A 23,300-nucleotide genomic window follows, 5' to 3' on the forward strand; every position below is an offset into this window, starting at 1 on the left:
TTTTCCTTCAGCTCAGTTATGGCACCTGCCTCACTTCATCTGAGCTTTCAGCCCTCAGGTCATGATAGAAAAGATGCTGGGATCATCCTGTCAAACTGTCAAATTTGGGGGTGAATGAAATATTCACTAGGGAGCTCCAAGAAGCCAGAAAACTTGTATTTACTTTCAACTAGGGAGAATTTGAACCTATGTCTCCAGATTTGTAAGTCCAGGATATTAATTCATTGTGACATCTGGTCCTTCTCTTTGATATTTTAAAAATAGGCTAGAAATAGAATTGTGAATCTATGCTCCAAAGATTCTGGGAAAGAATGCAACTCTGAATGTATCTTGTTTATCCAGCAGGTCTGGTCATTTGTGTAACACGATATTTCATCCATTAGATGCTGTAAGCCAAATTCTAGTGCAGGGTTTCCATTTTGTTTAAATTGTCTATGAAAGAAAAGAATGTGGGAATGTCTGTCTTGCCATTTTCAAGGACTGTGGTGGCACCAGTAGCTGGCTTCTGGCTTCTAGTTTTTGCTACAGCCACTGGAGAATTTAGGACTCTCTCACAATCCTAAAGGCTGGGAACTAGAAAGAAAATTCAGCAGTATGTAACAAGAGCCATAATGATGTGCTCTTTGTTCCAATCAATCCACTCCTGTGAATGTCAAAGAAATGTCACTCGACAGACCTACAAATGTACATTCTCAAAGATGTTCCTCTAGAATTATTTTGTAAAAGGAAAAAAAAATGTAAAAACCACCAACATGTTCAACATTATGGACTCTGTTTTAAAAATGAGGGCACATTAACTTGAAGAAATATTATGCAGTCCTAAAATAATTATGAAAACTATGCACATTCACAAATGTCTATTGGATGGCTGCCATATGCCAGTGCTATTATATAGTATAGAAATATGCAGATTGCAAATCTACGTACTCTATGATATTAGCTACGTTAAAGATGTGTGCTGAGGGGAGAAAATCTGCAGAAATGTTATCAGTAGATAGGGTTATGGATGATTGTATGTTGTTTAATAAATTTGTTACATTGTCTTAAGTGTCAATGGATGTAAAAAAATTATGATAAGAGTACAGAAGAAGGTGCTGCTAGTTTGAGAAAGACTTCTGAGTATTTTTAAGTGTGAGAGTGATCACTTCTTCATTATTAGTTCATTTATATTTGCACAGCACCTACCAAATACTAGAAAATATAGCAGTAGTTAAGACAGACACACAATCCTTATAATTTTTAGTCAGGTCTGTTTTACTTTATTAATCTTATACTTAATGAATATTTGAATTTAGAAAGTCTCCTTTATAATTATCTATACTAATTTCCCTCTTTTCTATCTCCTTCTTTTCCTCCTTCCTTCTAAAACATTTGTTATAGAGATGGAATTTAAGTCACAGAGAAAGTAATTTGCTGAGATCACAGGGCTTACTTGCAGCCAACCTGATATTAGACTCTGATTCTTGGTTTACTTGCACCCTTACTTCTCTCCTGTAATCCTCGAATTTCTTTTAGATATAAAGTTGGAGAATCAACAAGTCTTATTTGGAATCACAGTTTAATCGTATTGGTCAGGGAGACAATGATACAAACAAGCACTTCTCAAGCTATGTCCTATGTAGGCATCACTGGAGGATCTCGCCCAAATACAGAGCTTGATTCTGTACTCTGGGTTGGAGCTTGAGATTCTGTATTTCTCACGAACTCCCAGGTGATTCTAATGTTACCTTTTCTTGAGTTGCAAGGATCTAAAGGATAGAAAATAATGGAATTTAACTTTCAGCCAGTGTTCTTTTTAGTTTTGTCATCGAGGAAGTAACAATGTCCATTTTTTGACAAAATCTAAATTTCCTGTCACTAACTACTGATACATTTTCCTTTTCCCAATTGGCATTCACTCTGCATCTGGGTCTCTCTCACACAAAATGGTCATGAAAGACGGAAATATTTTAGATCCATGCCGCTAAGAGATGATGGAATAGGGACTTGTGCCTCGGTTATCTGACTCCCAAACCCTTCCTTGGCTCTTACCCACTAGGATGCATGGCCCTCACCTTGCTTTCCCATCACCCAGTGGTCAAAGGCCAGGTCTTTGGAGTTAAGACCAAAACAGGGTTCAAAGACTAACTAAGCATTCAATACTAGGGGTGAGTTACTACTTTTCCTCATCTTTAAATGTGGATAATAATAACAGCAATATCCTTCAATGATTGTGTAGATTAAATGAGATAATGTACACAAACCACTTAGCCCAGGGTCTGGCATGAAATTAGTGCTCAATAAAGGTAGGTATTATCATTGTATTGAGTTGAGTTTGAATCTCATTTTGAATACTTGATCTAGAGGAATTCACAGCCTACTAGTTGAAGTAGAAAGGAAAGTAAATAATTTTATTTAATTTTAATATTTAATTGAACATACTCTAAGTACAAATAAATATAAACATATAAATAAAATTCTAAATAAATAGTAATGAGGATATATATATAAAGCATACACATCTATGAATCTGTGCATATTTATATAAACATAAATACATTTAAATATTTCATGTATTTAATTAATGTTTACACAATATATAAATATATAGACAAATATAAATTAGAGAAATAAACATATATACATATATAAAGTATAAATAAAACATAAATACATAATAAAAATGTAATATAATTTAAATGTAAATAACATTAATTTATTAATAAACAAATATATGTAATTTTTATATATAAATGCAACAATTGTTAATGCAAATGTGTTTATGAATAATAGGGAGACTCAGAGATGTAACTATAAAAACTTCCTGGGTGGTGGGAGAGAGAACTTTTGACCTGAGTCCTGAAGGATTAGATTGAGGTTAGGGAAAAGCATTTTGTGCTGAGGGTTTGGAGTAAGGAGGGCAGCAGGCAGCAAGACTGTAATGAAGATTGGTGCTGGTTTGTAAAGTGCTCCTAAATCATGACCTTTACCTATGGACTGTGGGGAGCCATGAAAAGGTGGTTTTAAGCAGACTAGGGATGTGACTAGTGTGTATTTTTATTGTAGCAAGTAAATCTGTAGGGTGGTTACTTGGTTAGAAATTCTTTGGTATGCTCTCTGCTTCCTTCAGGGGTCTAAAGTGTTTTCCAAGCATCATCAAACCCTGCAATAGTCTTTCAAAACAGTCCTAGCCATTGAAAATGTAAGGGGGAAACAGTCACTGTGTAATTGGGTATATTCTAATTGGTGTACCTCTGGGTTCTAAAATTTCACATTCAATGCTGAGGTTTGTGGCAATTTCAATGAAAAGAAAACAAAAAAACAACAAATGGTTCATCCAAAATATGTATGAAAGGAAAAAAATCAAAGATAAAAAAGGGTGAACACAGAGAAATACCTTATTTATGTTCCTATTGTTAACTACTGATTTATTCTTAGAGACCCTTCCCCTTAACCTGACCTTGAAAAGAATGAATTCTCAATGTGGTAGGATTGTTTGATTAAGACACAGGTAAAAACTGAAGGTAGAATGCTGTGATGATGGAGGAAATACTTAATTCTCTTTTCCTTCATCACTGGCTAACTCATGCAGTTGGAGATAAGAAAAAAAAGAAACACTCTGAAATTAGAGTCTGATAAAACCTTTCATATAATTTCCATATAGGGCTGTTTGTTGGCCATCAGATGCACAGATCTGCATATCTCTATTGGTCTCTGTCACAGGAACAGCATCTTAGGGTCTCATTCCATAACATATCATGCAAAAACAAAATAATAATTAAACTTCATATTTCCTTTCATCTAAGGATATTAATCTTCCAAACATTAATTAATAAAGACACATAACACTCTGTGAGACAGGCGAATATTATTGTGCTGTTTTATGGATGAGGAAGATGATTAAAAAGGAGATTAAGTGATTTGCCTACAACAAGGTGAGTCTGTAGATATAGGAGTCAAATTTCTACCCTCTGAGAGAAACACAATAATTGCTAAACCAAGATAAAAGCCTTTACTTATTCTTTTAGAATGATAATACAAAATTGAATCATGGCTTTTCACTCCTAAGTTACCCAAGAATCTAGAGATCATCCAAAACAAAAAATATGTATATTTCAAAAAGAAAGAGTCTCATATTTACATATATGAATTTGTTTCTTCATCATTTAATAGAAACTCAGGACATAGCGTTTCATTCCTTACCTCATTTAGAACTGTATCATAATCTTTTCAAAGAAGAAAGGCATGGAGTTTTGTTATTATCTAGGATACTCTATGTATTCTAAATCGATCCTGCAATTTAGATCTATGTCTTATAGAATGCTCCTAACACAGTACTCTGCTGCCTTAGAATAATTTTGTAACACTTGTTAGGATGTAGGGTTCTCATGTATTTTCACTAGAAATATCAGTTATACTTTACCAATCACTTATTATGTGACACACACTGTGCTAAAGGCTCAACGTAATTTGTATTTATTACTTTTACTATGCAAAAGATACTATTTCCATTTCACAGATGAGAAATTTGTAGGTTAAAACTTGCTCAGTAGAGATAACCTAGTTAGGAGTCTGTAGAGCTTGGAATCCGTCCCAAGATTTTCTGACCCACAACCTCACTATCCTGAGTATCAAATCTTAAGCACAAAATGAGCTCATTAGAATTCTTTCCTAAAGAATAATAAAAGTTTAATATATAAAAGGACTTCAAAAATGTCATGGAAAATGCATATCATGAAAAAAGTAAGCATAGATTTCAAAAATTTTTTGAACCAAAATAAACTCATATTAACTTATAGCACGTCAAACAGGACCTAGTGTGAGACACTAAGAAGGATAAGCATCAATTTGAAAACAGCCTTTATCTGAACAACCTGAATTCTGCTAAAATTGAAGCAAGAACAAATATCAAATTTATGGTAAAGCCTGGGTGGAAGAATGGCAAAATTATTGATGTTTTATGAAAAGTTTATGGTGGCAATGCCACAAATAAATTAACAGTTTACAAATTATAACTTGTTTTAAGAAGAATGAGATGATGTTGAAGATGAGGCATGCAGTGGCAGACCATCCATATCAATCTGTGAGAAAAAAATTTCATCTTGTTTGTGCCCTTCTTGAAGAGGACCAATGATTAACAGCAGAAACAATAGCCAACACCACAGACATCTCAATTAGTTCAGCATACAGAGAGTTCTGATTAAAAAATCAATGTTAGGCAAACTTTCCACTTGCTGTGTGCCAAAACTGTTGTGCCCAGATCAGCTGCAGACAACAGCAGAGCTTTCAGTGGAGATTTTAAGTAAATGAGATCAAGATCTTGAAGCCTTTCTTTGAAGAATTGTAACAGGAGAAGAAACATGGCGTTACCAGTATGATCCCGAAGATGAAGCACAATCAAAGCAATGGCTACCAAGGAGGGAAGGGGTCCAGTCACAGCTAAACAGGACTGGTCAAGAGCAAAGGTCAGGGCAACATATTTTTGGGGGCAGCTCATGGCATTTTGCCTGTTGACTTTCTGGAAGGCCAAAGAATGATAACATGTGCTTATTATGAGAAGGTTAGCCAAAACTTTAGCAGAAAATGCCCAAGAAATCTTCACTAGAGTCCTTCTCCACCATGACGATGCTTCTTCTTATTCTTCTCAACAAACAAAGGCAATTTCTCAAGAGTTTCAATGGAAAATAATTAGGCATGCACCTTACAGTCCTGATTACATTCTGAGTTTTTTTTGTTTCTTTTCTCATCTTAAGAAAGTCTTTAAAGGGCACCCATTTTTCTTCAGTTAATAATGAAAAAGACTGCATTGACATGATTAAATTCTCAGGACCTTCAGTTATTTAAGGATGGATTAAATGACTGGGTACTTATAAGAGTGCCTTAAACTTGGTGGAGCTTATTTTGAGAAAGAAAGGAGGGTAACAACACACACTGGGGCTGGTGGGGCGTCAGGGAGGGAGGGAGAGCATAAAAAAAAAAGCCAATGGATGTGGGGCTTAATACCTAGGTGATGGGTTGATAGGTGCAGCAAACCACCATGGCACACGTTTTCTTATGTAACAAACCTGCAAATCCTGTACATGTGCCCTGGAACTTGAATAAAATAAAATAAAGTTTATATTTTTTATTTTTATCTTTTAATTCCACTTTCCAAACTTTTAGAAGTCCTCTCCTAAGTCTTTTCTTGTGCTTTAGCTTCCATTAAAAAGAGGTTAAAAACATGAATATACTTTTCTACCCAATTACAATGGCAGTGAAAACTTGTAAGGTAACTCTTGCTTATAGACCCAGATACAGATTTTCTTCACAGAATAGGGTAAATATTCTACTATTAGTTGGTATCCTCTATCTCCCCAACCACATCCACCATCTCCTGCAGGATACGTATTTGTTGGTGGTTGTCAAAAGTTCATTTTGTTTTCTCCTTTCAAAGCCTTTTTTGTCCTGTATTTAATTTTAGTTCCCTTTCCTTTTTTTTTTTTTGACTTTCTACAAAAAGTTGGCAATATCTGAAGCTCCATCCTCTCCTCATTGTGATAACATTCCAACTCTATTACTTTTTACCTTGTTGGTTCCATGGGGGACATCCTAAGGATTGTTTGTTTTGCTCAAGGACTGGTAAATGATATGTTTCAGAAGTGAGATTTTGACTTGTAGAGGCCAGGCAATTTGGACATGGAGAGAATTTCTATAAATCCCACATGATTTTCTGTATTTCGATGCTGTCATCTTAAATGCAGCATCTGTAGCATAAAACTGCCAAAGAGGGTCATATTTTTATTTTTACCAATAATTCTAGGTGACCTGGTTTAGCCCAGATCCAACAACTTGGATTCTTTACTGACTTTTCTATTAATCTGAACATGAAAGATTTGATGTAGTATAAAATATCTCTTTGGCACTGCCACATGAAAATATATACACATGCTACTTCCAGAAAACAGTCTTCCTGAAGAACAAGATGAAAATTTAATGGCAGCTTTAATTTTAACTTAAGACACTTACAAGATTACACTAGCAAAAAAGAATTCACCACCAGCTGCATGTCTGAGAGACCAAGGGACTGATTAAATCTGTCAGATGGACAACATCTAACTCTTCGAATGGTAGGTGTGCACTACAGCTTGCAGTAAGTCTGTTACCAGATGAGCCAACTTCAAAGATAGTGGTAGGCGGCGCAGAGGATAGTAGGAGGTGGGGAAGCATCAAAAGCTTCAAAGAAAGTTGGGGTTAGATTTTGCCAAAAGTTATTTAAATTCACTGAACACAAAGATATTTTGAGGCATGTTGATCATGACCTAAAATTTATTTTCAGTTTTTGCGACATTAGTATGCAGACAGATTAAATAAATAATGCAAATTAATTGCATTTATATTTTAAACAAAAGAATAGTTCAAATGCAAGTAGGAGACATCCTGTCTACAAAGATATTTAGCCAATAGCTTGATGCATGTGGTTGCAAAGAAGATTGAGTATTATCCAAGAGACACAGATGGGATGATTTAGGCACAAACAACTTTTATTTTGTTACTTCTGTGCACTCTCTTGGACATACCTGCCTTCATAAAAATTATATTCTTGTACATATAAAAGCCTTAAATATACATCAAAAAATTATATATAAAGCCCTTTCTTGGCTGATATCTAGGGTTACTAAACTTTAATATGTTACAGATTTATATTCTTTACAGATTTGTTATAATTTAAAAGCTAAATGTTGACAGTTCATAGTTACACATCTTTTGTTTAAGATTTCTGTTGAAATAACATTTTCCACCTGATTTGAAGCAGCAGTTTCTAGGATTTTTAAAAATGCATACATATTGTGAATGTACTAGGTGATACAGTCAGCTTAAAGTGTTTTTAATACTGGGAAACTCTTAGGCTTGAGATGTTTTTTAAAACATTTTCCAAAGCCCCTCAAGTGCCCACTAACGTATTTGCCTTTTCTAAGTGGACTACTAGGAAGCTTAAGGCCAAGTTTGTAGCCCACCTCCAGTAAGGCATAGTATTTCATGATATGCATATTTGTTTACTAGCTTCCATAATTTATTTTCTCACCTCTTGTTTCCTTTTAAAATTTTTTTAAAGTTTAATATTAAATTTTTAAATTTTAAACAACTTTCTTTTAAATTTTACCTAATCTTGTCATTCTACATAAGCCACTTTAAAAATATTTCTGAAACCAAGTAGAAATGAATGAAACAAAAATACCTATGTTTTGATACCTATAGCTCATTCGTGATATAAATGCCACAGCTTTAACTGCCTTTTTGCTGGGCAACATAGGGTTGTCTAGATTTCCAAGGGTAAAGTGGAATTAGAAATATTATTATAAATAATTAACTCATCCAGGTCATAATGAAGATAATTATTTTTGTGTATCTTTATCCCTCTGGGATACGCAATAATTGCATCTGCTCTTTGCCAGGAAATATTTAAACATTGTTATTGGTTGAAACAAAATGCAAACCTTTGTCTGGCCTCATTCGATGTGTCCAAAGATACAGAGACGGTAACACCCAGATTCACATTTACTAAGGGATTCCAAATAATGCCCTAAATGACTATTTTGGAGCTCAGTTACATGCAGGTGGTAGGAGGATTTATGCTGTGAATGCCTAAAATACTTTCTCCACCGAGGGGAGATTATTAAGTCCTAGTGAGCCTGAGTGTTCGGTGCCAATACTAACCATTAACTTTTGGCTCTGAGCCACGACTGTCTACTCTGCAGTGGATTCTGCCACCAAGGGGAAGGTCATTAAGGGCTGTTCTTTATTCTCGTTAGTATGTTCCAACATAATTAACAGAAGTTGTTCACCAGATGGTTTCCTTCCTGTCAGCAAGTACCTCCAGTTTAATGGGCTATGCAGGATTCTTTACTTTAAGTGGGTGAGGCGGGAAGCAAATTTAAAATATATCATCTTTGATCCTCCCACTTCTAATTAGTTCTGAAGGTTTTAGATAATAATGTAAAGGGGGCAGGGAAATGGAATCATCCTAAAAATCAAAGAATCACAGAAGGCTATCAGGAGTTTTACACATACCATGGGGTGTTTCTTCCTCCCTACTAAGTCTCCACCCAGCACCAAGAAAAGTATAGAAATGACTGTCAGCTTACCACTGAAACATGTTTATAGTGCCTTAGAGCTAAAATGAATTTAAAATCTGGTAATAAAATTCAATAAGTGCTTACTGAGTTCCCACTGGGTTTTGGAAATTGTCTTGGGTGCTTGGGATATAAGAGCAAGTTACCTCTCTTGCCCCAGAAGTTAGAGAGTAATGGATTCAGACATGTAGGCAGGCCATTTTTAGTAGAGTTTGGTAAGTACTGTACCAGATACTTTTGGTCTCCAACCTCAGCACCATTTCTCTTTCTTGGGAAATAAACTTTGGTCTTGTTCAGGTATGCACTCTCTTGAACATGGTATTGGACGCAAAGAAAATATGTCTAAGCCAATTTTAGCTGTCCCGTTCTCCTATGCTAATGTTCGGTTTAATAGTTGGACATGTTAGCCTCTTCTGACCAATGAATCAGGAGAGGGGTATCATTGGGAACTTGTAGGAAAGGCTTTCTTGCTCCTAAGAAAGCACTAGGAAATATGGCCCCCCTTTCTTCCAATGTTGTGGTTGTAATACTCGGAACTGTCTAGTTACAGGGTATAAAAGCATTATAAAACACATCTGAGTAGCTAAAATCAAATTGTCTCTCTCTAAACTTACTATGTTCAGAAAATGATTTTATTATAAGGAAAATAATAACAATATCTAATTATCATTCATTATCTCCTGTGATTATTGCAACAACCTTGTAAGTCATATAGGACAGAAACTATCCCCTTTATTTAGATGAGGAAACTAAGAGGGACTGATGAGATGAGCCTGGACAAAGATGATGGCTTCTGAAATTAAGTGCTCTTTCAACCTTACCATGTCGTTTCTTTTCTTAAACAGTCAAAGCAAAAAACTCAATCACACAGGCCAGGAACACAATGTAATTACAAAACTCTTTCCTTTTTTGGCCTAAAAAAACAGTAATTCTGCTTCTTTTGAGCTTCCATCCTGAAATTTTAAATTCAGTTTTATTTCTTCCGTGAAAAAAAAATTGAAGTCACTTAAGGTGAAAAGGGATTTTTAAATGGGATAATATATCATTAAATATCAACCTAGACTACTAATGATTAGAAGTGGTTTTAAAAGATGTTTGCGAGACAAGATGAAATGGCCTAGTTCCAGGCATTGTATGCTATCACTCCACCTAGGAAGGGCTGTGACAGTGATGAGTGGGCTAGAAGACTGTGTTATAAAAACTCTGGCCAAAGTGTTTATAGGCTTAATAATCATGTGCTATAACTCAGTTGCAAAGATGATTTCACTCATTCACCAGCTGTTAGTATACCTTTGTGTGCAAAGTAACAGAAAGCCTAACTCAATTGGTTTAAGCAAAACAGAATCTATTGGTTCACAACACTGAATGATATTCAGCAGGTGCTCTGACTGCAGGTATAGCTTCATTTAGGACTCAACTCCTGCCACCAGGCTCCACCTATGGGCTCTTCTTTCTCTGTGGTGGTTCAGTTCCGTCTCTGGGTGGTGGTCCCAAACTTCAGGCTTGTTGCATTATAGCACCCAGTCTACTGGAAATAGAGTCTCAAATAGAAATAGTAGTTTCAAAAAGAACTGAAGGCTAGAATTTGAATTCTGTTCACCCAGACAGTATCATTGTGGTACATTGAGTTATTTCTTGGTCACAATCCTTTACTCTGTTGTGGCAGCATTATACATCCCCTTATGGCCACAGTCTCATGGTAGGCAGTGTACCATTGTATAAGCTCAGTGGCCATGGACTTGCCCATGTGACTTGTTTGGTTAATGGGATGCTAGCAAATGTTAGCATCCCATTAGCCAAACAAGATTCTTCAAGAAGCATCTTGAAGTATACAGTTGGGCTTTCCCTCTTGCTGCACCCCTGCCTCTCATCATGGGAAGAAAATGCCTTTTTGAAAGACATGTTGTGCGAGGAGGATGAAAGATGGGTCAACCCTGGACGTAGTCATCTGCTTGGAGCCAACATCATCCAAACCCTACCCTTTGTTAGTCAAACCTCAGCCACCTGCAGAAATGTGAGCAAGAAATAAATGCTTGTTATTATAAGCCACTGAGTTTTGTAGTAATTTGTTACACGGCATTATGATAGCAACAGGTAACTGATAAAATCCACTAGCCCACTCTGCCCATTCCTATACCAATCTCTAAGGCAAGGGCTTGGTATGTGATTGGATAAGTCTAGGTCATGAGTTCTGCTGCTAGAATCCAGTGGTGGATTCTCACTCACCTCTGGAACAAAGACTGAAAGGGCAAAGAAATAAGGACACTGTTATCTAAAGAAGATTCCAAGGCCAGGCACGGTGGCTCACACCTGTAATCCCAGCACTTTGGGAGGCCGAGGTGGGTGGATCACGAGGTCAGGAGATCGAGACCATCCTGGCTAACACGGTGAAACCCCATCTCTGCTAAAGAAACAAAAATTAGCCGGGCGTGGTGGCGGGTGCGCCTGTAGTCCCAGCTACTCTACTCGGGAGGCTGAGGCAGGAGAATGGCATGAACCCGGGAGGCGGAGCTTGCGCTGAGCCGAAATCGTGCCACTGCACTCCAGCCTGGGCAACAGAGAGAGACTCCATCTGTAAACAACAACAACAACAACAACAAAGAGGATTCCAATGGGCAAAAACAATAGATGTCTTCTACATCCGTCATCAGCAAAATCTACATTTAGAGTTGGTGATGAATTGCATCAGGATGCCACACCCTCCATGCTGAACCCTTGTAAATGACTAACAACCTGACATGCCTGTGACAAACAACTGATCAATGAAAAGGAGATGGTAATGAAGGGGAAAATCAACCTTCAGAGACTTTGTGTTGTGCTGAAGCCTCTTGCCCAGAGCAGAGCAAGTAGGTAGCTGGTCACTGTGCTGGTTGGAAAACACCTGAAATAGGTTTTGGTCCCGAGCATCATATTTTAAAAGGTACATTATTACATTGAAACCTGTGGAGAGTGAGGAATCCAGAAATGTTAAAAAGAAAAAGCTGGTGCCCATTGGTAGGGCAGATGTGGGGAGGATGAAATAAGAATCAGGATCATCAAGGGAAGAGATGATAATTATTTCAAATATCATAAGAGCTGACAAATGGAAGAGAGATTGAATTTGGTCTGCATTCCTCCAAGAGCAAACTATTTTGACCTGAAGATAGGTGTTATTGTGGAAAGAATATGGGCTTTAAGATCAGGAAGAGAGAACTTACTTCAAACTCTAGGTTACTACTTATTAGTGGTTATGTCCCTGGGAAGTTACATTCCCTCTCAGTGTCTGGTGCCTCATCTGTAAAAAGGGGATGCTACAATGTAAATAGATTTGTCGGAGAGCTTCAAAAACAATTCATGAATGGCCTGGCACTTTGTAGGTGCTCCATAAGGGTTAACTACTTTAATATTGGTGATATCATTATTATTAGAACTATTATTAGTACCAATGTGCTGAATTCACAGGGAAGCCAATTTTAGCTAAGTATAATGAGAAAGAATACTTAGCACTGTCCAAAAATAGAATGAGCTTCTGAGTATCATATTGAGTCCCCAGTCCTGGGGACTGTTCTGGTAGAGGCTGGACATAGGAACCGGAGTAGAGAGGACCTTCTGGGAGTCCTGAGAGACTGTTATATGGATTTCTGGGGGTTCACTATAACTCTGAGGTCCCAAGATTCAAGAAACCATGAGCCAGCTTCATTAATACCAGCCCCCAATGAGTGAATAGTAAAAGGTGTTATAAATAAGGGAACCAAACATCTGGATGTACTTGGAGCAATCTTGGTTTAGACCTGTTGTCCTGGTGCAATTATGAAATCATCCACTTTCTCTCTTGACAGTGTCCCAGTTTGGAGAATAATATTAAAGAGTTACCCTAATTCTAACTACTTCAGCAAATAGAAGCTAAGCATATTCTTTTTATTTTCTAAATAAGTTGTCGCCTTTCCCTGAGCCCCAGAATCACTGCTCCTTCTGGGTTCTCCTTCCCTGTGTAATGTTATTGTCATCCTCCTGTGAACTCAGCCTCACGCCTTTGGAAAGCCACTTTAGCATTTCTGCCTCCCTCTCTCCATACTTTCAATCACTTGCCAAACCCTTTTGATCCTATCTTCAACATGCCTCCCATATCCGTGCTTCTTTTAAGTCTCACCGCTTTAATTCAGGTTCTTGTTACCTCTTGCCTGGAGCATCGTAAAATCCTCCTAACAGCCCAGACTCATCCTATTATCCATAAACCCACTGCCACTGGAGTGTGCCTTTTAAAGTGTGCCATCAATCTTGCTGATTCTTTTTACTTACCTAGATAAATAAAATTGAGTTTCAGTTGTCTGAGTCTTACTGCGTCATGTAAATATGGATAGAAGGGTTTTCATCAAATGTGGAGGATATGTATAGGACGATGTGATTTAGAATGCAAAGTTATGTGGACTACACAAAATTCCCCTGAAGGCACTCAGGAGGGCGTCTCAATGGTGTTGGTCACTAACTTCAGACCAGCTGGAAATGAAGTATGGGGGACCTGCGTGACTCCTGCTTGGAAGAGACACAGCTAAAAACATCAACCACGGACAAAGAAAACAATGGTTTCCAATCTGAGCCCCAGTTGAATGTTTAAGGGCAAGTTCTCTGAATTGCAGATGCTGATTTGCAATAGGTGTTGATTTTTCATGGAGTTGCTGTTCTCATGGACAACTCAATATAGCGTTTGCTGGGGTTATTTATACAATGTTGGTAAATGATTCCCTTGAGCATCACCAGAGAGACCAGCTAGAACAGAAAAAAACAAAAACTTCTCGGATAGCCATTCACGGTCCTCTGCCCTGGTCTCTGAGTCTCTACTAAAGGTATGTTCCCCAGATGCACTATTCAGAATACATTTTGTCTCTCACCTGTGTGTGCATTAGCCTTCTTTCTTAACTCTGGCTCAACTGTTCTTCCTCCTCAGGTAAAACATTTTCCCATCACTTCTAATTGTGGGAGTGTGCCCCATTGGTCAAGGCTCAGCTCAAATGCCACTTCTTCCATAAGACTTTGCCAGATTCTCAAAGGGTCATTAATTTCCTCCTAGAATACTTTTCACTGTATGTTATCTATTTTTTAAGATATATTTTATTAGATTTTATTTACTAAATGTAGCTATTTTCTTATCTTTGTCTCTTCACCTGTAAGTCTCAAGGGAAAAAAAATGTCTTATCTTGGTATCCTCTTTAGTGTTTTGCACATGGAAATTTTCAATAAAAGTTTATTGGATTAAATGATATTTTCAAAGAGTATCTCAATTTGGTTATTTCTCACAAGGTGGAATTGAAATATTTCCTAGAAAGAGGATCATCAATGCAATGCTATACCATTATTTAAACCATGACAGGTTCTTTTTGCTGGAGAAATACATTTGCTTTGCAATTAACAAATGATAGTTATTATCCATCTTTTTAATTTGAGGGTTTATACATTTTCAAAAAGCTGTCAAATGCCAGGAAATGCTATAAAGACTAATCCTAATTCTTAATTCTTGGTCATTCTAATACTTAAATTCTTAAATCTGCCTGTAATATATGAAATATGCTGAATGTACAATTGGTGGAGCAAGTTCTTCCTCTACTCACCTATTTTAGGCAATAATCTCTAGAGAGTATCAAATCTTCAGCAAAGTTGTTGGCCTCAATCGAAGCAATTTTGACTTACCTTACATGTTCCAGTCAGTGGAATATCAGATTTCTTCCTGTGTAGTATGCAGGTTTAAACCAACAATCACAAGGGTCTATCTTTGAAGCATAAAACCCTTGGACATTAAAACTTCTTTCTGGCACCATGCCCAAGGTCAGAAATCTGCATTTTTAGCACACTTCATCTGGGATTTCTCAGCACACATGGCCTGAATTCTCCATTCTTACTCAACTTCCAAGCATGCAGTTCTGCTGAAGAAAGCCCAATTCTGGATCTATTAGAAAAGAAGTAGAAAAATGGAACCTCACCCTGGGCAGCCAGTGAGAAAGATGCCTTCTGGAAACAAGACAGACCATGACACAGTTATCAGGATGTCATTTAAACTGCTTAAGATGAAACTGAGCAGGACTTTTGGGTCTAGATGGGCACAAACACAGAGGAGGAGTTTCCATGAAAATGGTGAAGATGAAACATCGGGAGAATGTTAAAGGGACAGAGTTGAAAGGGCTGTTCCTGGATTGTTTCAATTCTGGCATAGAATTCCAAGGTGAAAAGTCCTAAAGCAATACGAAACCCCTAATTTGGAACTGACAGAATGAAAGAGAAGAAATAATTAGGTAGGAATTCAGCCTTTAGAGAATTGTGGAAGTATAGGATCAGACACAATACTTGACCCATTCGCAAGGGGTGGTGAAGGTGCTACCATTTGCTTCTTGAAGGAGTGTGAAACAGGAGGGTGAGGGTGAGTGTGAGGCATTCTGAGGCCAGTGGCCAAGGACAAAGACCCTGCAGGGAGCACTCAGGGGGGCCCAAGGAGGAACTGTGTGTAGATGAAATCACATCTGCCTGTGATCCTTACCAGGCATGTCCAGGGTGGTTATCTCCTCCTCTTGAAGTCCTGAAACCTTGAAGGGACCTTACAGATGAGTTGGTCCCACTCTGTTGTTACGGACAAGGAAGCTAAACACAGAGAGGATGAGTGAAGGACCCAGTCACCCAGTTTACAGAGCTAGGTCTTGAATCTAATTGTTAGATTCCTTCCCTGTGCTTTTTCCCTTTGGACACATGCCCTCATATAAGATAGTATCCTATCACTGAGCTCCCAGTCCCTCTCCTCTGCAGGGCACCTCCCTGAGTGGTTTTAAACTTCACGCAAAGAGAAAGAGGGCACAGGATCCTAAAAGATGCCACTAACGAAGATCTGTGTTAGGTGCTTTGTCTTTGTAATCTTCAAATAGCATGGTGACCACAGTTAATAATAATGGACCGTATATTTCAAAATTGCTAAAAGAGTAGACTTTTCCCTTACAACAACAGAAACATGATAAGTAGGGGTGATGGATATTTTCATTGGCTTGATTTAATGTTTCTACAATGTATATGTATATCAAAACATCACATTTTACCACATAAATATATACAATTATTCTATATAAATTACTAAAATTGTTAAAAACCAATAACCCCAAGAGGTAGTGATAATTGGCTCCATTCTACAGGAAAGAGAAGTTAAGGACTTTGTCAAAGGTAACAAAGCTAGTCAATTTGGGAGGTGACAACTGAATCGAGTCCATCTGTTTTCAAAGTCAATGCTCTTCACTTCTTCAGGGAAACTGCCCTGTCTTCCACCCTCAACCCATTTCCTGAATGGGCTTTGTGAAATTACCAAAAATCTGCCCTTCCCTGTCCTTCCACTCTGGTTCCCAGTTCTTAGACCCTAAGCTTCTTGGGGGCTGCTTGGGATAACACCACACCCCTGCCCAGGAGGCAGTTTCAGTCACAATGGAGCCTTTGTTCTAGGATGAGAAGCCTCTCTTTGAGAATCTGCTCCAGACACCTGCAGCCTCTTTAACCTTGGTCTTGGGAGACCATCAAGTCAGGGACACTCAGCACAGGGCAGCTTCAGGAGTAGGTCTGTGTACACTGCAACTGGAAAGCTCAAGGAGAATGAAATCTCTTTGTGGGACTGGAAAGTAACAATGGAGAAGACCATGCTGCCTTCTTTCCTCTTTCCTCTACCTGGAGGAAGGCTCAAAGCAGGGCTAGAGGGGTATAGCCAGGGATAAAATTTAAAAAGTACTTAACAGCTCATTTCCCTACAACACGACCCTGGGCCAACCTCACATAGAGGATTTTGTAATGAGGATGAATCCTTTCATAAGCCCAGGTATCTAGTGGCTTGGACCATGATTAATGAATGGTATAAGGAGAAGTTGGCTGAGGAGAGCTTGGGGTTGGTTGGAAATGAAGTGTCTGCACCCTGGGCTGTTGGGTTACAAGGACCTGTTGGGGTTACAAGGTCCTGGTTGTATGGAATCAAGGCCAGAAAGGAGGATCTGAAGCTGGAGATGTAGGCTCCTTTTGCAAGTCAGCATAGTTTTTTTCCGAGTCCCTTTTGCATTAGAATGTTCTCAGCTATAAGCAACAGGAAAGCCAACTCAAGCTGGCTTGTGCAATAAGATTTTTCTTTAGCTTACATATGAGATGAAAACAAGAATTAAGAGTGTTTGGCCTTAGTAGATCCAGAAGTCCAATAATGTCATCAAGGACTTAGTATCTTTTCATCTTCCATGCTGCTGTCCACAGCATCAGTCTAATCCTAAGGCAGTTCCCCCTGAGGCTGTGGGAAGGCTGCCAGTAGCCATTGGCAGGGGAGTGTCTGCTTTCCTGTTGCTCCCTTAAGAGTGAGAAAGCACTTCCTTACAAGCCTCCAGAAAGTCTTTCTTTGGTGACATGCCCATTCCTAAACCAGTCACTGTCATGCGGAGCAGGATAACTCTTTAGATACATCACATCTACCTTTTGAGCTACAGGCAGTTCCCCAAACTGCTTGGTCCTATCTCCTATGTACTGAATGTTTGTGTCCCTTTCAAATCCTCAAGGCAATAGTATTTAAAGATAAGACCATTGGAAGTTCATTAGGTCCCTCATGAATCGGATTAGTGCCCTTATAAGAGAGGTCTTTAGGAAACTTGTTTGCCTCTTCCACCAAGTGGGGATGCAGCAAGAAGATGTTGTCTACAAAGCAGAGAACCCTCAGCAGACACTGAATCTGCTGGCACCTTGATTTTGGACTTCTCAGCCTCTAGAGCTGTAAGATATAAATTTATTTTTTTTGTAAGCCACCCAGTTTATGGCATTTTTTTCTATGTCAGCACAAACAGAATAAGACACCAAGAAGGGAGGTGTGCACTGGATGTTACCTAATGAACCACCATGGCCACCCTACCCTTGAAACACCTAGTTAATAAGTTGTACTTAATGAATGTCAGCAAGTGTTTGTTGATTGAATATAAGTCTAGATTGTGAAGTCAGTTTCCTGTGGCTAGAATTGTGTCCAGAAAGTCACCAAAGTAAGGCTAAGTCTAAGAAAAACCACTGTGTTAGGAGCTGAAGACACTACATTATATTCTTGACTATTTTTGACACTTACTTTTCATTCAGTCGTTGAGTATTCCATATGCCAAATATATTTAATCCCTCCCTCCCATAGCCCCAAGGGGCTGTTTTGAAATGAAATAAGATATATATCAAAGTACTTTAGCATCTTAGGGAGAAAGAAAATGCGATATCCATTGTTATTTCATAACATTTGTAACAAGATGGGAATTTTCCAAGTACATGAAAATCTTCTTTTGTTGAGATAAAAATCTCCTGCTTATGACAGGTAACCAGAAGTACTGCTTTTGAATACAGCCAAAAAACTAATGGAATTTTAAGCAGCATATGGGGAACCACCCATGTCTCTGATTTGATAATTGGCCTGTTGTTCCTGGGCTTGGACTTCCCATTTGATTTAGTGAGGCATTTATTTATTTATTTATTTATTTATTTGAGATGAGTCTCGCTGTGTAGTCAGGCTGGAGTGCAGTGGCATGATCTTGGCTCACTGAAACCTCTGTCTCCCAAGTTCAAGCGACTCTCCTGCCTCAGCCTCCTGAATAGCTGGGAGTACAAGTACGTGGCACCACGCCCAGCTAATTTTTGTATTTTTTTTCGTAGAGATGAGTTTTCACCATGTTGGCCAGGATGGTCTCGATCTCCTGACTTTGTGATCCACCCACCTCGGCCTCCCAAAGTGCTAGGATTACAGGCATGAGCCACCGTGCCTGGCCAGAACCTCATTCCTTAGCATCTCTGTCTGCTCTTGGAGATTTGAGCTTGTTGGAGCAGCAGTATTAGAAAACATGACATGTTTATTAACTCATCAAACAACTGACTCTGTCCTGGGCGCCAGAATGTGTTAGTCTGTTATCATGGCTCTGTTCCAGTCCTTCTCATAGCAGCTGTTTTCAAACACATTCTTGGGCTCATACTTATAGCATGATGTTAATCCATTTCTTCACTCAACTATCTGTTGATGTGTAATCTTGATCGTTATCAAAACCCAACATATTTAGTAGGCCCTGAGCCAGGAATAGCACTGAACTATGCTTTGTTCAGAAGGAATTACTCAGACATTTTGCCTCTGCGTATAATCCTCAGTGACCTAAGGGAGCTCACACTGTTTCATTCTCTCATTACCACATATGCCACCTGCAACTCTTATTTTACAATACCCTTCACTACCGTGATGATGACCATGTTAGCACAAATCACCATTTTGGGCTTCCACTGCCCCACTGAGCCCTTGGGAGAGGATGACTGAGAAGCACTATGAGTACTTCTCAGAATCAGAAAAACCTAAGCCCAGCAGTAAGAAGTCCAGTGTTTGGGTCGGTATCTACTTCCTACTCACTTATCCTTCACCATGGTTCCTTGGCTACCGTGTTTATCACCAGGTCTAAATTTCTAGATCATATCCTTTCCTCCTTCTGTTTTGCCACAACATGGTCTGTATACTCAGTAACCTGTAAATTACTAGGTTAACGATTACCAGTATACTCTATATAAACTAAGAGGGGTAAAATATGAGAAAAATTATTTTAAAGATAGAAACATACATATCATGTATCAAGGAAAAAAAATAAAATACAGGTAGATATTACAGTCCACCTATCTGAACCTGATGAAAAAGCTGTAGTTAGTGTTTATGACTTCCTTTTTCTGTCACTCATTCATTTTCCCTATGCTTTCAGGCAGTATTTTATTCAGTGGGTTAAACTATATCTTCATACCTGTAAGTTCTGAGACATTGATGGTCTTGCTTATTTTCAGTTTCTGTAATCTTCTGTTAAGTTTTCTAATCTTTGGAGACTAACACTTTGTCTTTCCTAAATTTTAGAATTCACTAGAGATGATATCTGGGCCTGAAGTTTTCTGTCTGAAGTTTTAAAATTCCATTTGTATTTTTTGAATACATATATTCAGATGTGTTTATTTTTCTTGAGCTTATTTTTGTGACTTTTTTTCTAGAAATTTTGTTTTCAGAATTTTCCTATTGGTTGTCACATAGTTATCTATAATAACATTATATTATCTTTTTAAGGTTTGTAATATCTAACAGATGATCTGATAAGAGGATCACAAGTTTAATTTAGTTGTCAGGATACCATACACAAAGTTTGGTATGCTATATTTTCATTTGTCATTTAGTTCAAAATATTTTCTAATTTCCACTAAAAAATATTTTATCCCATAGATTATTTGTAAATGTATTGCTTAGTTTCTAAACATGTATGCATTTCTAGTTATCCTATTGTTACTAATTTCTAACTTAATTCCAATTCAGTCAGAGAATATATTCTGCTGATTTCAATCTTTCAAAATATATTCACTCTTTTATGGTCCAGAATGGTCAATTTTGTTAAACGTTCAATGTGGATTGAGCATTTACCAAAAAATTGACCAAAAAAAAAAAATACATGCTCTGCATCTATTGGATTTGGCATTCTGCAGATGTGACTAAGTCAGATTTGTTCAGATCTTCCGCATCTTTAATAATTTTTACTCTCTGTTCTCTCAGTTTCTGAGAGAGGTATATTAAAAAGGTTGGTCCCCAACCTTTTTGGCACCAGGGACTAGTTTTGTGGAAGACAATTTTTCCATGGACCGAGGTTGGGGGTGGGGATGGTTTCAGGATGAAACTGTTCAACCTCAGATCATCAGGCATTAGATTATCATAAGAAGCATGCAACTTAGATCCCTCACATGCACAGTTCACAATAGGGTTTGTGCTCCTATGAGAATCTAATAATGCTTCCACTGACCTGACATACGGCAGAGCTCAGGTGGTAATGCTCTCTCACCTGCTGCTCACCTCCTGCTGTGTGGCCTGGTTTCTAACAGGCCACAGACCAGTACTGGTCCATGGCCCTGGGGCTGGGGACCCCTGTATTAAAGTATCCCACTATGATTATGAATGTATCTATTTTTCCTTTTAATCTTGTGAAATTTTTCTTTACATATTTTGAAGCTATGCTCTCAGATACAAATTTAGAACTGTAATATCCTCCTTGTGAATTGACACTTTTATATATATATTAGTTATCCCTCTATCTGTTTTATCTTTAGTCATGCTTCTTAGTGGTCTGTTTAAAAAAATATTATAGCTGCAATACTTTCTACTGATTAATGTTAACATTATACGCATATTTTTTCATTATTTTATTTTCAATTTTTCTCTTTCTTTATATTTAAGATATGTCTTCTTAAAATAGCATATACTTCAGTTTTGGTGTTTTAACTTGGTCTTAAAATCTTTATGTTTTAATTAGATTATTTACTTATTTTACATTTAATATAAGTACTTATATATCTGGTCTTATAGCTACCATTTTTCTATTGGTTTTCTATTTGTCCTAATTCATAATCTTTTTTGTCTTTTTTGCATTTTTTGATTAATGAAGCACTTTTTATTATTTTCTTTTCTTTTCTACTAGTTTGTTGGTTATGGTTTGAGAGTCAGTATTCAATTAAATTTACTGACATAATTATTTCATTCTCTGCTCTTTATTTCTCCCTTCATTTTCATGCTTTTTCATCAAATTTCTCTGGTTTAAAAGGCTAGTTTTTTACTGCTACATAATAATTATACATATTTATGGGGGTACATGTGATATCTTGATACATGCCTACAATATGTAATGATGAAATCATCTATCACATCAAACATTTATTAGGTTGGTTCGAAAATAATTACTTCTAATGGCAAAAGCCACAATTACTTCTGAAACAACCTAATATTATTTCTTTGTGTTGGGAACATACCAAATCTTCTCTTCTAGCTATTTTGAAATATATAATAAATTATTGTTAGCTATAATCAGCCTACTATGCTATCAAACACTAGAACTTATTCTTTCTAACTGTATTTTTGTAGCCATTAACCTCTCTTTATTCCCAACCCCCATCCTTCTCAGCATCTGATAACCATCATTCTACTCTCTACTTCCATTCATATATGAGAGCTAAAAAAGTTGATATTAAAAAGAGAGACAAATATGTGATATTTGTCTTTCTGTTCCTGGCTGCTTTTACTTAACAATGTCCTCCAATTCCATCATGTTGCTGCACATGACAGGATTTCATTCTTTTTTTATGGCTGAATAATATTCTTTCTTTCTTTCTCTTTCTTTCTTTCTTTCTTTTTCTTTCTTTCTTCCTTTCTTTCTTTCTTTCTTTCTTTCTTTCTTTCTTTCTTTCTTTCTTTCTTTGTTTTCTTCTTTCTTTTTCTCTCTCCTTCCTTCCTTCCTTCTTTCCTTCCTTCCTTCCCTTCCTTTCCTTTCTTCTTTCTTTCCTTTTTTTTTTGAGACAAGGTCTCACTCTCTTGCCCTGGTTGGATTGCAGTGGTGTGGTCACAGCTCACTGCAGCCTTCGTCTCCCAGGCTGAAGGGATCCTCGTACCTCCGCCTCCTGAGTAGCAGGGACTATAGGTACATGCCACCACGCCCAGCAATTTTTTTGTATTTTTGGTAGAGATGAGGTTTTGCCATGTTGCCCAGACTAGTCTTGAACTCCTGGGCTCAAGTAATCCATCCGCCTCAGCCTCCCAAAGTGCTGAGACTACAGGCGTTAGCCACTGCGTCCAGCCAATATTTCATTATGTGTATATATACTGCATTGTCTTTATCTATTCATTTGTTAATGGACAGTTCAGTTAATTCCATATCTTGGCTATTGTGAATAATATTGCAGCAAACATGAGAGTGCAGGAATTTCTTTGACATACCGATTTCCATTTTTTAGGATATGTGGGATTGCTGGATCACATGGTAGTTCTATTTTTAGTTTTTTGAAGATATTCATACTGTTTTCTATAATGTCTATACTGATTTAAATTTCTACAAACAGTGTATGAGTTCCCTTTTCTCTGCATTCTCTCTAGTATCTGTTTTGGTTTTTTGTTATTGTCATTTTTTGTTTGCTTTTTTGGTAATAGTCTTTCTAACTGAGGTGAGATGATGTCTCATTGTGGTTTTGATTTGAATTTCCCTGATGATTAGCTATGTTGATCATTTTTCCATACACCTGTTGGCCATTTGTATGTCTTGTTTTGAAAAATGTCTATTCAACTCATTTGCCCATTTTTAAATTGGATTATTTGTTGTTTTGCTGTTGAGATGTTTGAGTTCCTTGTATATTCTGGATACTAATTCCCTTGTTGAATGAATAGTTTGCAAACAT

General features: G+C 37.5%; 1 long non-coding RNA gene across 1 annotated transcript; it reads right to left on the reverse strand.

The window, feature by feature from the left end:
• Window positions 1–1,547: 1,547 nt before the first annotated feature.
• Window positions 1,548–16,479, reverse strand: LOC129012075 (uncharacterized). The gene is made up of 4 exons (XR_008493560.2): window positions 16,402–16,479; window positions 15,595–15,695; window positions 14,754–15,009; window positions 1,548–1,748 (listed from the first exon to the last, which is right to left on the reverse strand). It is a non-coding gene; the product is annotated as an uncharacterized LOC129012075 (long non-coding RNA).
• Window positions 16,480–23,300: the final 6,821 nt, after the last annotated feature.

The sequence above is a fragment of the Pongo pygmaeus genome, chromosome 15 (assembly GCF_028885625.2).
Source record: "Pongo pygmaeus isolate AG05252 chromosome 15, NHGRI_mPonPyg2-v2.0_pri, whole genome shotgun sequence".
Taxonomy (NCBI): domain Eukaryota; kingdom Metazoa; phylum Chordata; class Mammalia; order Primates; family Hominidae; genus Pongo; species Pongo pygmaeus.